Source organism: Sciurus vulgaris, assembly GCF_902686455.1.
Source record: "Sciurus vulgaris genome assembly, chromosome: 7".
In the NCBI taxonomy this organism is placed as follows: Eukaryota; Metazoa; Chordata; class Mammalia; order Rodentia; family Sciuridae; genus Sciurus; species Sciurus vulgaris.
The window spans coordinates 34,764,834-34,781,171 of NC_136467.1; the positions used below are offsets into that span (position 1 = coordinate 34,764,834).

General features: G+C 36.5%; 1 pseudogene across 1 annotated transcript; it reads right to left on the reverse strand.

The window, feature by feature from the left end:
• Positions 1 to 14,707: 14,707 nt before the first annotated feature.
• On the reverse strand, positions 14,708 to 15,212 carry LOC306665651 (adenosine 5'-monophosphoramidase HINT1-like; annotated as a pseudogene). Its single transcript has one exon. The product of its transcript is annotated as an adenosine 5'-monophosphoramidase HINT1-like (transcript).
• Positions 15,213 to 16,338: the final 1,126 nt, after the last annotated feature.

Sequence of the window (16,338 nt, forward strand, 5' to 3'; positions counted from 1 at the left end):
CCCTGCCCCCCACAGGCTCAGAGAGGAGTCGCTGCGCTGCGGAGAGAAGGCAGGAGAGCTGGAAACGAAAAGGGGGGCAGGGAGGGAAATGTACCTTCAAATTGTTTTCACACTGTGATCTTGTTTTTTGAGTTGGCTTGGCCTCGCCTCTGCCTCACTCCTAAGAAGTGGAGCTCATTCAGTATTTCAGATGTTCACGGTGCAGAACTGGGAGTCTGGATGGAGGGGAAAGGAAGAAAAGGACGTTTTTAGTGTTTGTAGAGTTTACATTCTTACACTGAAAACACTTGATTTTTAAAGAAACTACACTGCTTTCAATATTAGTCAAGAGAATTTTGGAAGATTTTTGGAAAGGGTCAGTATAAATCAACATTTATCTTATAATTAAAAGTTTTCCATTGATAAAATTTTAGATTAAAAATGTTGTAAATATGGGTGCTGTAACATGTTTGAATTTTTATGTTTATAACTGATTTTTTCTTTGTGTCATTTCTTCCAAACATAAAATTCATAACACAGGCTTCTGATGGGTTAAAAATATTTTCTGACTAATTAATACCCAGCCCTGAATTCCATTACATGCTTTTCTGTGAATAATGCCATCTCACCCCAAATCGAAGCATGGGAAATTTGCAATTCCCTCAAAGGATTTTAAATGAGCCCGTTGTCAAACTGCCAAAGTAAATGAACAAGATTTAAATTTTGCTATAATATCTATCAGAAATTCAAATGACTGGTAATTAAAGCAGTCCTTGCTCTCTTGTGGCACATGCAGAGTGGCAAAACAGCCCTAACGTGTCACCTCTCTGCTTTGGCTTGTTTTATTATATCTATTGAGTACCAGGTGGCTTATCTAGTGTGCCTTATAGTCTATTAAATTCCAAAAGTGAAATAGCAGTAAAACACAATAAATATTTTACAGGTGTGGATGAATATATGTTTCTCAAAGTGATTCTGTGCCCTTGAGTTTTATAAGAAAGTATTTTGTTATTAAATCTTTTTTATCATTATATAAAATTTCAAAAAATACACAAGAGGTAGAGTCGATTCATAATTTATTACCACAAGATAATTACTATTAACATTTCTGCAGGTGTGTGTTTATTGGGGTCTAGATATTTTGCTATATATTCTAAAATAATAGTTATACTATGCCATGTAAAATTGCATAAATTGATTTTAAAATGACTTTTTCTGTTATAAAATGAGTATTATTGTTGAATATTTGGAAAGTAAAGAAGATAAACATAATCTAGAATTCATCCAGAGATAACCACTATTGATATTTTGGTAATTTTTAATTATAACCTTTTTTCTTGGAATATTTTTGGTTTTGGAAGCATACACTAAAAAGTGATTCTTTTGGCATAATGAATGGGGGAGTAAATTTTGATGGATGTTTGGCAGAGGAGCTTGTGACATAATATAATTATCTTTCAGAGTTAGAAAAAGTCAACGATTCATTAAAGATGAATTTTAAAGAAATAGAAAATATTTCTAGGTTGCTTGGCAATGAGAATGGTTTCCACTTTCTCTAGAACCTCTGAAGATGTGTATTGAGGGGGAGAGGAGACAGAGTTTGGAGAGAAGAAACTTGTGATTGAGTTGTTTGTTCTTGTCCAGTGTTATATATACCTGTACTTACCTGCTATTAACAGGAGCGAAATCCGACTTCATCAAGTAGCATTTTACATCATCATCAAAAATAGTGGGGGATAACTTTGGGTGTGTGATAGAACTCTGGAATTGTGGGTAAAAATCCGAAGCAGAAGAGAAACAGTTGAGAAAGTCTTACTCTATGAAGATTTGTCCTTGGTCTATTGAATACTCCTGTTAATACTTGTCTAATTGTTTTTCTTTCTTTTTTCTTCTTTTTTTTGAGAATCACATATGCATTTATTTTAGAAAATTCCCTAAATTTTAGATTCTAGGAATGTGAGTCAGTTTTTATTTTCATTGTTGGTTTAGCTAAAAGCAATGTCCAATCATCCAAATGGACAGCTACTTTCAGATTTTATTAACATATGGCCAATGTACCCAGTAACTGGTCATGACATATCCATTTTTGTTTTTCTAAGTTTGAAATTCAAACTAAGTAAGGCTTAAGAGCCCTTTTATATAGTTGGGTTATTTGTTGACTGTTATAATTTTTAATTCATCTTGGCTCAGTACTACTCTAAATAATTTTTTCAAGAATTTTTCTACACATGTAGGCTTTTTGTACCTGAGGATGTCTTTCTGGACATTCTTATTTTATAATCTTTTCATTGATTGCTCCAAAGACTTGCCAATTGATGTTGCTAGGGAACTTCTTACTTCAGATTTTTTTTTTTGGTATATTCGTAAACAGTGCATAATTTCTGCTTGATTTCTTAAGACTTTTAATCCCCTTTGTTTTTCAGTCCAATAGTTCAATAGTCCAACAACCATCATTTGGATTCTGATATTGAAACTAAAGTACCAAGTTGCCTTTACATCCCAATGTGCTTATTAAGGATTTCTATGCAACAAGACTATTACCTAATGTCATGGAAGGCATCTATGCTGCCATGATCAGGTGTGATATCCCCATCATCCCTCAGCTGAATAGGTTCAATACACTGTTCCAAAAGTGCACATTGCTTATGCCAGTGGCATCTGGCTGTAGTGGGTTTTCTGAACTATAGTAAGACTAAAGCTCAGTCATTTTTCCAGAAGATGATGATAACTTGGATTGCTCCTTTTCCCTGCAATATTCCACCTATTGAAAAGCATTTTGCAGTGAAATCCTAGCTAATCAGAGAGGGTTGAACATCTGGCTTGAAATCCATCCCTGTCCAAGATGAACAATTGGATGTTACAAGCAAGGCAACAGCTGAGTGTCTGTGGTAAATGTTGAGAATCATAAACAATTTGGTTTAATTATACGGCAGTAATTAAAATTTTTACTATGGATCTAGCACTCAATTTAGTCTAGATGTAGGTACACTTCAATCTCCGTTTTTAAGTATTTTATATATTTTAAACAAGTTGTTTATATTTTCACTGCTTGTGATAGTAATTTTCTTATTTCTATGTTCCAAATAACTGTTATCCTCTAATTTCTTTCTCCCTTTCCTTTGCATTCTGGGAAATCTAAAGTTTGTTCTCCAGATCACAGATTCGCTTTTTTTTTTTTTTTTTTTTCTGTGCAAGTTCTGCTTTTTACTGACACAAAGATATGTTTTGGTTATATTTTAATCTTGTTTCCTTAAAATTCTTCTCTAGTCATCTTTTGTCACCTAATTCTAATTCTCTTTTAATCTGAGTGGTTTTCTGTGCCTTGTGGCTCTTCTTCCATATAGGCAGTGCATCTTTTTAATCCGTTGAGGAGATCAAATGATTCTGAAAATGATTAATTCATGTATTATATGTTTAAAAGTTCATTCTTATTTTAAATCCTAAGGATAAAATCTCTAGGCAGGTTTTAAAATTCATCCTTGCAACAAAAGATCCATGGCTGGGCGCCAAATTGATGTATACACCTTCTGACCTTGTGGAAGCACCTTGGCATGCTCATTCATCTCCAGGGTGACTCTGCAATACTGAGATGAGGGTCTGATCCCCAGCCCTATTTCCTGTCAATTTGATTCTCTGAGCTAATAAAATGCTAGAAAAAATAAAATGCACAGATGCTACACTTGGTGTTGCTGTTTGAACCAATGGCATTGTGGGAACTGCCCCTCTGGAGTGTTGACTTGTCTCCTCCTACTTGATACCCTGTTGGCTTGAGGAGTTGCAGTTTCTGAGCAGATGCAGATTTAATGGGCTGTCGACATGGCAGCCCACCCTGCAAAAAAAAACTCTACCGGGACAGCTCAGAAGTTTTGCTCATTTCAAAATTAATGACCCAATAAAAATATTGAATCTCTTGCTCTATTCACTCAGATATCTTTTCCAAAGGTCTTTGTAAGACAAGACGGCTGAACATTTACATTAAAAATAGATAAATACCATAGATGTAATTCAATTTATAGTTTTCTCTTTGACTATGGAGTCTCTGGGTGATCTTATTTTTCCTGTACTTTTAGGTGATAATACTGTGTAAAGGAAATTTGTAGCAATTACTCATGATTTAAAATAAGGTTCTTTACTAATACGTTCATGTTGCATTTCTAGACATTACGCAATGGCATGATTTTTCATTTGCTAAGGCCATGACTTGATGCTAAATGTTACAGTGTAAAATACTTTAACTTCATGGAAGTTACAGTTTGTAAGGAATATTAAGCAAGAAAAAAAAATCTTGCCTGTATTGTACAGGGATATTAAGTACTGCTGTAATTCTTAATGTGTCCTAGACCTAGTATTTGACTTAAACACAGCAGGGAGCTTAGAAAGCTGGAAACAAAAAGAAAACATATTAAGTGTATTTTTTTTTCTGCCTCTGTTGATGCTCATATTAAATGTGAGGTATTTTTAGTTTAATTGTATGACTAGACAATAACTATAGTAGTTAACTGTCAAATATAGCATTTGTTCGAGGTAGTTTTCAATTCTTTAGTTTTTACATTGATTTTGTTTTTTATTTCTCCAAGAATTTTTTTTTTTAAATATTTCTTTTGGGCTATTTAAAATAATTTAAAAATATTTTTCATGCTTTTAAGAAAGACTGAAAAGCATTCTGAGTTCTGAATAGACCACATATTTTCATTCGAAGTTAAGGAATATGGATCTGCATTAACTTTGGGGTTAGTGAATGTACTTAAATGGAATCCCTAATAGGGGCATATTTTTTGCATATTTTCAATCATGCAATCATGAATGCGTGATTTTACTCTTTGCTTACAATCCAGTTTTGCATGCATATTCAACCTGTTTTGCATGTGCTCATTAATGGAAGAGGTGCAGGCAAGAAGAAATTAGATGATAATCTCCCAGTGGCCCTATCCCTACTGTCATATTCAGGAGGGCTTTGCCTATTCTTGTCCCCCAATTGTTTGCATACTTCTTTAAGGAAGTACGGAACAGTAGATTTGTAGAATGGTCCTAGATGAATGTTCTGTCATGACTGGCTTGTGGTTACACTTGTGATTTTATGGTTACCATAGATTCAAGCCCTTTTGAGACTAAAACCCATGAGCTTTCCTGGCAGTTGATGTCTGTATTCTACAGATTCCTGATTATATGTTATATATATTGCATCACATTTTTATTTAATTTTAGATGTTCTAAAATTTTGTGTTTTCAACTAAATTTTTTAGTTCTTTGAGGTCAGAGTCAGTACTTTATAAATCCTTTTCTTGTTATCTGTCATATACTTGGCATTCTGTTAACAGTTGAGTTAAGCAGAACTAAATGCAATTGACTTTACATGAAAATGTGGCTACATGCTCTGGAAACCAAGGTATTCAAATTTATTTTCTTTTCTGACTGAATAAATGTGTCAATAAATTATTTCCTTTATGCCTCTAACTTTCTTCCTTTTTCTTAATGAAGGGAGAAAACATATGCTGTGGTGTCAATCAGGATACAAAATTATATATACTATGTCATTTCAACTAGTATAGGAGAAAGGTTAGAAATGTCTATCTCTGGATAATTATGTTTTTTTTTTTTTCTTCTCTTCTTTGACTTTCTTGAACTTTTAACATTTTTTGGCTCTCAGAACATACACTCTTGTAATCAGAAGAAAATTAAAGAAAAAAAAATCTTTGTAGTCCTCGTGCATGTGTGTGTGTGTGTATGTGTGTGTGTGTGTGTGTGTGTGTGTGTATGCGAGAAAGGGGATTGGGGATGGGGGAGAGGGGAGTGAGAAGGGAGAAAGAAAGATTTTTCTGTGAAAGTAAAATGAGCTAACAACAATAACACTCTAAATTAAGTTGGATTGTGGTTAATTGCTATTTTACTGAAATGTGATAGAATTGATAGAATGAACGCCATTTTGCTCTACATTTTATCAACCAGAACTCTTACTCTATATTTACCACATGTATATCTCCATTCTGTATTTATGACATCTCTCATCAATTTCTCTTTTAATATACAGCAAACTCAAACTTATCTGATAAGTGAAGAGAATATGTTCTAGTAAATCAAATATCAGAATTAAAGGAGATAATTTCCAGTTCATAGAATGCCAAAAAAAATTTTAGAAATGTTTTTATTAGTGCATTATAGTTATCCATAATAGTGGGGTTTGTTTGACATAATCATGTATGCACAGAGTAGAATTTGTTCCTTTTCTTTTCCCATTGCTTCCTCTTTCTCTTCCCTTCTCCTTCCCTCTATTTATCGGTCTTTCTTCTATTTATTTATTGTTATTTAAATTATTGCTTTATAGATACACATACAAATGGAATTCATTGTGGTATATTCCTATATGTCCATAGTGTAATTTTTTCTGTTTCATTCTGGAGTTCCTCCCTTTCCCTGTTGTGGAGAGCAGTGATTTGAATCATGGTCTCAGATTGCCTCATGGCTGCATTGTGCTGGTAACTTCCTGTACAAAGATATAGGTCAGAATGGCTCAGTTGCTATGGTGAGCTGTACGTGCAAAGACATGGAACTGTATCAATTGAGACCTTGAGCTTAGGTGCTAACTCCTGGGCGTAGAGAATTCTGAGCATAACAAGATAACCTTAATGTCTTACCAGTCCTGCATCCTTCAGATTGCCTATTTTGCTGAAACTTTCCCACAAATAACCTTTTGATAAAAACCTATATAATAAACTTGCTGTACTAACTCTGTGTCATTCACCCTCTATCAGGGGGTGGTGATCCATCTGGCCCCAGCTTTTTCTCTCTATGTGTGTCTGTTTGTCTTTTCTCAACTGCCATTGCCCCTTGTCCAGTGATTTTTCCTGAGCTAACTGCTGCATTGAGAGATGCAGCTGTGGCACCCTGTCTCTCCTTCCTCCCACTCTACCATCTTCTTCTGCTCTACTGATCTCCCCTCTATTTTTGTGGGATCTGCCTGCTTCCCTTTTCCCCCTTATTTTCCTCTCACTTCTGTACATGAGAGAAAACTTTTGACCCTTGACTCTATGAGTCTGCTTTATTTCACTTAGCATGCTATACTCCAGTTTCATCCATTTACCAGAAGATGCCATAATTCCACATAATTCCATTCTTCTCTATGGCTGAGTAAAACTCCACTATGTGTGCATGCACGCGCGCGCGTGCGTGTGTGTGTGTGTATGTGTGTGTATGATATATCTGAAACATTTTCTTTGTGCATGCATCTACTGATGGGCACACTTAGCTATTGTGAATGCACTGCTATGAACATTGATGTGCCTTATCACTCCAATATGTTGATTTTAGTTATTTTGGATACATACAGAGGAATGGGCTACCTGGTCATATGATGGTTCTCTTCGTAGTCTTTTGAAGAATCTCCATTTTGCTTTCCAAAGTGACTATACTAATTTGCAGAACTGCCAACAATGTATGAATGTATCTTTTCCCCAATATCCTTGCCAGAATTTATTATTTGTATTCTTAATAATTGCCATTCTAATTGGAATGAGATGAAAGCTCAATGTAGTTTTGATATGCATTTTCCTGATTGTTAGATGTTGAACATTTTTTCATATATTTATTTATTGGTAATTTGTATTTTTTTTTCTTTTTTTGTTTTTGTTTTGTTTCTTGACCTATAGGGATCTTTTAAGGAAGTTGGTGCCTGCACCAATATGTTGGAATATTGAGGCTATGTTTTCTTCTAAGCAGTTGCAAAGTTTCTGTTATAATTCCTAAGTATTTAATCTACTTTGATTTGACTTTTGTACTGGTGACAGATGGGAATTTAATTTCATTCTTCTACATATAAATATCCAGTTTTGCCAGCACCATTAGTTTTTTTTAAAAAATGTTTTAAATTTGTTCTAATTAGTTAAATATGACCATCAAATGCATTTGTGCACTTTGATAAATCACATATAAGTGGAGTATAATTTTTCATTTTCCTGATTGTGTTTGTTTTGTGTGGGGTGAGAGAATGGAGGAACTTTAGATTACGTAGAGGGAAATGAGAGGGAGGAGGGATAGGAAAAATGGTGGAATGAGGACATCATTACCCTATGTACATGTATGATTACATAAATGGTATGAATCTACATTGTGTACAACCATAGAAATGAAATGATGTACCCCTTTTGTGTACAGTGAATCAAAATGCAGTCTGTGAAAAATAAAAAAAAAAATAAAAATAAAAAGATAAAAGGCTATCTTCACTCTAATGGAGTTTTTCTCCATTCAGTATGCTTCAAGTATGACCTTCAAGTCTATTTTGATGCCACTACCGCGCTGTTTTTTGTTTTTAGTTTTTTTTGGTGCTGGGGATTGAACCCAGGGCCTTGTGCTTGCGAGGCAGGCACTCTACCAACTGAGCCATATCCCCAGCCCCACCATGCTGTTTTTGTACCAAAGCTCCATAATATAATTTGAGATTGGTACTGTGATACTTACAGTATCACCCTATTATTCTGTTTGCTCAGGATTGCTTTGGCTAGCCTGGGTCTCTTATTCTACCAAATGAATTTTAGAACTACTTTTTAAAAAAAAAAATCTGTGAAGAGTGTTGTTCGTATTTTGAAGGGGATTGCATTGAATCTGTATAACACTTTTAGTAATATGACTGTTTGACAATATTAAATCTGCCTATCCAATAACATGGGAGGTCTTTCCATCTTCTGAGGTCTTCTTCAATTTTTTTCTTGAGTGTTCTCTAGTTTTCATTGTAGAGGTCTTTCACCTCCTTGGTTAGATTTATTCCCAGGTGGTTTTTTTTTTTTTTTTTTTTTTTTTAATTATTGTGAATGAGATAATTTTCCAGATTTCTTTTTAAGCATATTCATTATTGGATTATAGGAAAACAATTGATTTATGAATGTTGATCTTGTATCCTACTTTGCTGACTTCATCTATCAGCTCTTGAAGTTTTCTGGTGTAGTTTTTTGGTTCTTTTAGATGTAGGATCATGTCATTAGCAAATAGAGGTCAGTTGCCTTCTTCTTATCCCTTCATTTCCTTCTCTTGACCAATCACTCTCACTAGAGTTTAGAGGACTTTGATGAATACAAATTATAAGAGTGGATATCCTTGTCTTATTCCTGATTTTACAGAAATACTTTCAGTTTTTCTCCATTCAGTATGCTGTTGGCTTTGTTTTTGTCATATGTAACCTTTATAATGAAAAACTATGTATTTTTATTGTTTGTATTCATATTAATGGGTAGTATTTCAAAAAAGCTAAATACCTATTTATCAATATGTATTACTATTTTGTCTCTTTTTCCCCTTTCCTTTCCAACAGCCTAATGATATTTGAGGAATTATAAAGTGATGAAGTCAGAGATTAATAGCAACAAAGTCATCTTGAGCACCTGACTTTAAGTATGCTGAGTGTTGAGAGGAGAGAGCTAAACATGGTTCAATTTCTGCCCTTGAAGAGCTTCAGACTACTGGGGAGACAGGCATGCAGAAATAGTTACAAGGGAGCCAACTGCTCTAAAAAGATGGAATCTTTTAGCTGTGAACAGTCATCCAGTCCAGTTTCCTTCTACATTTATGTAAAGTTGCACTTATTTGGAATCCTGTTTGGACTTCAAAAGTTCTCATGGCTGTATGGTACATATTTAATAAGCATTTATATAGCTCATATTCTGTGTCTGTCTTTATATAAAGTTCTGGTCTTTGGAGGGAAGGTCAGGATTGTATCCTGGTCCTGCCTCTTATCTGCACCCTCATGTGCATAATTTGTGGAACTAAATGAAGTTGTTGCTTCTTATGTCAGGAACTGTAGCAAAGTTCAGCTGAGATAATAGACGGGAGGGTCCTGGCACCAGATGTGACCAAGGATCCCTACAACAGGAGTGTAATTATTGGGGTCTCAGTCAGAACCTAAGGGTGAAGGAAGTATCATTTTTACATTTTCTGTAACTCAGTCACCTCCAGGCTGGGTTGACCTTTCCATAGTTTTTTACAGAACCAAAGGATGGTGGTGGCTGCGGAAGGACTGTCCTTGTTCATTGTTTACACATGTCACTGCTTTTGTCTACTTTTTGTCCCTTTCAGGTCTGGAGCCTCTCTCAGTTTCCTCTACTATCCCAGGGCTACAGGAATCACTTGTGAGGCAACCCATGTCCCACCTTCCAGATAAGTCACACAGCCACACCTGTCTCCAGCATCTCATGGGCTGCAAGGTGGGTCATCGAACTTGGTATAATTTCCAGCATTTCTCACAGCCTCCAGAATCTTCCTCCCTGCCCACCCCCGATGATATTCTCCTGCCAAATATATTGTTTGTACACAAAAATTCCACACTTTTAGGTGTCTGTGGAAAATTCTAAGGGGTAGGGTTTTCTAAGGTCAAAGCCAGAATGATTTACAGAGCAGTCCTATTTTCTCATCACCCACAAAAATCCCTAGAGGAAATGAGGGGCTGATCAGTTACTTACTAGAAGAAAGAAGGAAACACAAGAGAAGAACAAAACAAATTAATGTCCTGAAGTTTTATGTAGCTACGTGGAGTTTATGAAAGCATCAGAAAAGACTGATAGTTAACACACATAGTTATGCTGTGGTAGTTTATTTTTTATTATCTTTTTTTTGTCTTTTCTGTTTTGGAACTGGGGCTCGAACCCAGGGCTTTGTGAATGTGAGGCAAATACTTTGTCACTGAGCTACATTACAAGTAGCTTAAAAAATAGTCTATAATTCTTTGATACTCCACTGTGTGGAAGTAGGACTTAATTTCTCTCCTGTTGGGTGTGGCCTGGCCTTAGTGACGCATCTCATGAAGAGAATACAAGGAAAAGTGAGGAAATGGTTCTAAGGTGAGGTTTCTGTGTCAGGCCCTCTTGGCTGGTGTGCTTTCTGCTCACTTTCTCTCTCCCCCTTCTCTATTCAGTCTGGGGGGAGTCCACTGCCTTGCTGTGAGCTGCACTGTGAAGAAACCCACGGGCAAAAGCAGAAGGAGGCCTCTGGTCAACAACCCATGAGGAATTGAGACCTGTCAATAACTACATGAGTTTGAAAGTGGATCACAGCTCCAGTGGAGCTATGAGGTGATTGCAGCCCTGTTGCTGGAAATCACACGAGACCAAATACATAGAAAGCAAACTAGAGTCAAATGCAATGAGTACCACAAAGTTTTAATGGATGAGATTAAATTATCAGTAAGAAATAAGTGGTTTCCACCTCAGCTGTACAGAAGAGGTCATTTTCATGGCTACATATTGAAATATCACAGTATGAAATCAGTTTAAATGAAAGACAAGTGCAGTGAGGACAGTTTTAAACTTGGTTTAAGTAGATGCCTCTATTACTCTGCCCAGAACCAATACAATAGATAGCAATATATGTGTGGAGTAGAAGCAGCCAGGAGATACCCAGTAAAATTGTATCTGTCTGCTGTCAGCATTATAATCCTGCTTTGGAGTTCTAGAATTTACTTTTCTTTCCACTCTGATGTTTATAATTGAAAACATAATTGCTATAACTTTGAAACAATTTAAACAATGTTTTGTTACAAAAATTACCCTTAAAAATGTGATTTACAAAGAGCATACAGGGGGAAGCAGCCACAATTATCTCTGTTGCCTTAGAAACTTGCAGTTTAAGTTTAATCGGGGGTGTTAATGTAACTAGAAAAATGTTGGTGAAATTGAAATACAGAAAGATGCCTGTACCACCACTGATGCACAGTAGCCTTGACATGAAACTTGTGATAAGCATTTGAAAAAACAAAACGCGTTTTGTTCTGTTTTGAACATGCAGCACTATAACTTGAACTAAAAATTACTGAGATTTTAGATGTGGTCTTTTGTATCATATGACTAATGTAAGTTTGGTTTCTGCTTTGTCTAGGGGCTGCTAGGCATGGAAGATAATTTCCAAAAGCTGTGTTTGATGCCTGCACTGATTTTTCTTTCTGCACCAGAAATATCCATAAAGAAACAAATTTAGCATTATTGTTCCATTTAAGATCATGAGGAAAAAAATAGATGAGATTGTAACTTGTATAAATAAAAAAATATTAATGAGTGTTCTACACTCCTTTTTTCTAAAATGACAGTAGAATTTAATGCCATGAGCCTATGTGGGGGTGGGTGTGGGCATGTGTGCACGCGCACACACACACACACACACACACACACACACACACACACACACAAGACTCTGAGCTTTAACAGTCAGTCCAAAAGATTTTATGTGCATGTTAAAGTTCAGGTTTTATTAGAATAGGTACAATTTAGAAGCTCCTTTTAAAGTCCTTAAAATAACAATCCAACAGCAAAAATAGTATCTTCGTGAGAATCTTTTCATATCTTTTCATAGGGGATATGGATTCTGAGGGGTGAGCCTGGACCAGGCACTTAAGTTTGAAGAGTTGTTTTGCTCTCTCTTGTTTATGTATCAGTGTTATTGTAGGGGATCAGGACATGTTACCCCAAAGCAGGCCACTTTGGCTTAAGAATTATTGTAAGCTGAAAACATTTGAGATTGACCAGATGTAGAAATGCCTTCCTGGAGCTTCAGACTCCTGAGAAATAAGGAATGCCATAAATCCCCTCTTCTGGGGAAGTTTTACAGCCACAACCATAATGGAAAATTAGCCCTGAGACTGCACAAACCAACCTCTCTAAGACAGCCTTTGTCCCCCACTGGTCTCCTCTGTGTATTTACCCTCCCACAGCATTCAGCCCTTAGAAGTCTCAAAAGTCTCTCCCTTGGCCTTATTTCGCCTTCACAATTTATTACTCTTTATTATAACGGGTTAATCAACTCTTGGACTAACTGCTTCTTGGGGATGGATCTTCACTTCTTTTCTAGGAAGGCCTCTATGCCTCATAAAAACATCAAATAAAACTTGTCTGCTTTCCTCCCTGTTAATCTATCCTTTGTCAGTGTAATTTGCAGGGCCCTAGTTAATGAACCCAAAGAACAGAGAAAAGTTTTTTCTTCTTCTACATCATTGAAAACTCCACACCCCAATTTTTGCTTTCTGGGACATCTGATAGTGAGGATTTGGTACAGCAGTTTTGAGTACAAAAGTCTGGGGGTTGATGTATGGAAGGGGAGATTTTGTAGGTGAAACAAAGAAATAGAAAACAATAGATCAAGGGGGAGAGATTGCTGATCCTGAATCCCTGCTTTAGTTTCCCTAGGCCCTAGGTATGTGGTCTCTCCTGAGCAGACCTAAAAGCAAGACAATTCTCCCTCCCCTCACCCTCTTTTCAAGAAGGACCTTAGACCACACCAATCCCCTCATTTTTTTAAAATTCAGATATAATTCCTTCAATTTTGATCATGTGTAAAACAGAGGTTTCCTGATTGCTTTATTCAACTGTGATCTGATTATCAATAGCAGAAAAGCAGCAACAACTTCAGCCAACAGCAGTTGCTGTCATTTATGAATGTCAGTCAGTGCCAAACTTGGCCCCAAGGATTTTATGTACATTAACCTGATATCTTTCTCATCTGATTCTATGGAAGAGGCATTATTTACCTTTATTTGTTGGATAAGAAATTCAGGCATGGTATGTTAGTTTTTCATCACTGTGACTGAAATACACAACAAGAACAACTTAGGGGAGAAAAATTTATTTTAGGCTCATGGTTTCAGAGATTCAGTCTATAGTCAGCTGACTTCATTGCTCTGGGTCTAAAATGAGGCAGAATATCATGATGGAAGGGTATGGCAGAGGAAAGCTACTCAGCTCATGCAGGAGAGAGAGCATGAAGAATCAAGGACAAAATACATAATCCCTAAGGCACATCCCCAGTGAACCATTTCCTTCAGCCATGACACACCTGACTACAGTTACCACCTAGTAATCCACATAAATTATTCATCCATCAAGTGGATCAATCCACTAATTAGGTTACATCTTTCCTGATCTAATCCTTTAAACTCCTGCATCAACACAGGGGCTTTTGGGGGACACCTCATATCCAAACCATAGTATCTGATGAAACTAATAACAGTAACACAGCCTTTTCTGTTTCCTGAATTTATCTTATAAATTGGTTCTCTTATCATTCACACAGAATCAAAAGCTCCCTGAGGACTTATTCATAATTTGTTTTGAATTGATTCATAGCACTGAGCAGAGTGAACTTTTCTTGTTAATTTTTTATTTTTTGTAATTGATGAGTGTTTCATCCTTGGAAAAAAAGAGGACAATGAAGCTCCATGTTCCTGAAGTTCCCCTCATGAGAGAAAGTCTGGGCCAGAATGTCTAGATGCATGCAATCTTGAAGACACTGACATTCTCTCACGTACACGGGGTATTAGGGCAAGTTAGTGTCCGTAGAAAGCTGCTTTCTTACATGCACACCAAGTTCCTTGGAATATAGGTCATACAATGGGACAAAGCATGCTGAACTGATGATGTCACTGCTTCTGTAACCTAATCTATAACCCTCCCCCCTCACTGTGATCACTGGTATAGAACAGAACACCAGAGAGAGGAGATGCTTGTCCAACTGGGTACTACTGGACAATGCATCATGGAGGCTGTGTGTGAAATGGAGGTGGACCTTCTGGACTTTCTGGTGAAGCACCTGTCCAGTCTCCCACCTGTCTCCTCCCTGTGGGCATTTTCCAATAAAGCTTATGTCTCACATTTCATCTCTGGTTTTCTTCTTCTTCTTTCTTCTGTCTTCTCCTCCTTCTCCTTCTCCTTCTCCTTCTTCTTCTTCTTCCATGCAACAATTTCTCAATGTATAGGTATTTAAAGTATTTCCTTAATACCTCCAGACCCAGCCAAAAATAATCATGTGCTTAACATATTGAAAGATGCAAACATAATCATTGCCTAGAGAAGGGAGAACTGTCCCCAACATGAGCTTAGCCAGGAGGCCAATTCATCTGCCAACCTCCAAGAACATGGAGATGAACATGATAGACGGACTGTCCACCATCTGCACCTTCATTCACCACCATTCGATAACCCCTCTTCAGGCCCAGATCAGCAGCACATTTCTTGCCACAATCATCAAATGTCCAAGAAGATTTTCATCATCATCTTCTGCAGCAGAAATCTGGGCTATATGTTTCTTGAGTGTCACCATAAAATGTGTTGGTGCTTGAGGGGAAATGTCATGGAAAGCAAGACACTGGTCATCCTCGAAAATGATTTTGGTGGGGATTTCCTTGCAGAAGATCTTCCTGAAGATGGTGTCGCTGCCAGGTTGGGCGACCTGAGCCTTAGTGATTTCATCTGCCATCTTGGCCTCTCTCTCCCACGATACCAGGGGAGAAGTTGAGAAGACCAAGGAACCTGCGGAGCCAGCAGAGGGCAGGTGCACGCGGCCCTGGCCAAGCCTGCGCAGGGCCATCTCTGGGTATCTTCTTTAGCCTCTTGGCAACCTATTCCACTGCCCTTGTACAACTGGGCTGTGGACAGTACAATAATTAAAAACTTATGAAGTACAGAATGGCATTTTGATATACATATACATTGTGAAATTGTTAAGTCAAGCTAGCATGTAGTACCTCATACACTTTTTTTAGGAAGAGATGAGAATACTTGAAATCTTATCTTTTATCAATTTTTACACAATATATTATTTTTAACTATAGTTATTATTATGTAAAATAGATCTCTTTAACTTAATACTTATAACTGAAATTTTGTGTTCTTTGACTAACATCTTTCCAATCATGTTTCTTTTCTCCAACCTCAGACCCTTGTGGCTACCATTATATGCTTTGCTTTTGTTCAACATTTTTATACTCCACATATAAGTGAGATCATTTAGTATTTGTCTTTCTGTACTTGGATTATTTCACTTAGCATAATATCCTCAAGGTTCATCTATTTTGTTGCAAATGACAGGAATTCCTTCTTTTTAAAGACCAAATAGTATTGTATTATATATTTATATGATGTTTTATGTATTAATCCATCCATGACACTTAGGTAATTCCATATCCTGTTTAGTGTGAATAATTCTAACATAGTGCTTTGTTATAGGTATTCAATATCTGTTAACTGATTGTATATGGATGTAGTTTACTTAGCTTTACTATTTCTGTATTTGATATATCATCTATCTCAAGCAAAATTTACTCTTTATTTTGAGTTGTCATATTCTATCCTGGTTGGAGGGATTTTAAGAATGAGAACTATGAAAAGTATTTATAAGAACTTATTTATTCCTAGAAGTAGGAGATTTTTAAAGACAGTCTACTCTCTCCTTTGATTATAAAATCTTAATACTATATCATCATTTGTGGATGTTTACCTCTTTTCCTGAAGCATACTACTAAGAGAAATAGAACACTATAAAAATAAACACTGTGCTGGGGCTGTAGCTCAGGGGTAGAGCGCTTGCCTTGCATGGGTGAGGCCCTCGGTTCAATCC